Source organism: Henckelia pumila, chromosome 4 (genome assembly GCF_033568475.1).
Source record: "Henckelia pumila isolate YLH828 chromosome 4, ASM3356847v2, whole genome shotgun sequence".
Lineage (NCBI taxonomy): Eukaryota > Viridiplantae > Streptophyta > Magnoliopsida > Lamiales > Gesneriaceae > Henckelia > Henckelia pumila.
The window spans coordinates 202,251,576-202,252,504 of record NC_133123.1 but is presented as its reverse complement, the minus strand read 5'-3'; the positions used below and the strand labels follow the sequence as shown (position 1 = coordinate 202,252,504).

Genomic DNA, 929 nt, shown 5'->3' with positions numbered 1-929 from the left:
TTTCGGACACCACCACAATCTCTTCAACTTCCGCATCATCCACTGCCTTTGGGTTATCAGTCCCAAGTTCTTTACCACTTCTAAGAATAATAGCCTTACATTGCTCCCTAGGATTAACCTCAGTGTTGCTAGAAAACACACGTCTCTGCTGATTATTCAATGCATTCGCCAGTTGACCAATTTGTGTTTCAAGATTTTTCATAGAAGCGCTCACATTGGTCAAGTGCGTCTCCATACTATCAAGCCTATTTTCATTCCTCTTAAATCTTGTGGATGATTCTGCAATAAAATTACTCACCAAATCTTCCAACGATGCTTTACCTTCACCATTCTGAGTATTGAACCCCGGTGGAGGATTCAACACATTCTTATTGTTTGCATAGAAAAAATTCTCATGATTACGCAAACTAGAATGATACTGATTGGGTACATGATTACCTTGATAATTTTTGTAATTCCTGTTGTTCACATATTGCGCTTGCTCCACAATCTCAAATCCATTAGCAGAATTACGGCAGTCGCCAGTGATGCTGTCTCAGTAGAACTTTGATTACCTTTGGTCAGTGCATCTAACTGTGTAGAAATAGTAGCCATCTGAGCAGTCAAAGCAGTGAATGCATCAACCTCATGAATTCCAGCAGGCTTTCTTATTGCAGATCTCTCACTCGGCCACTGATAACTGTTAACAGTCATTTGCTCAAGCATCTCATAAGCCTGTTCAAGAAATTTAGAAAATATTGAACCTCCAGCTGCAGCATCCACAGAAATCCTCGTTGGGCCATTCAAACCATTGTAGAATAATTCGATCTGTTCCCAATCTGAAAAATTATGGTTCGGGCACTTCCTAAGCAATTCCTTGTACCGCTCCCAAGCTTCATACAGTAGCTCATAATCTTGTTGTTTGAATGTAGTGATCTCTATTTTAAACT

The 929-nt window shown here is 39.8% G+C and overlaps 1 non-coding gene across 1 annotated transcript; it reads left to right on the top strand.

Moving 5' to 3' along the window:
• The first annotated feature begins 823 nt into the window (after positions 1–823).
• On the top strand, positions 824–929 carry LOC140869888 (small nucleolar RNA R71). Its single transcript, XR_012146878.1, has one exon. It is a non-coding gene; the product is annotated as a small nucleolar RNA R71 (small nucleolar RNA).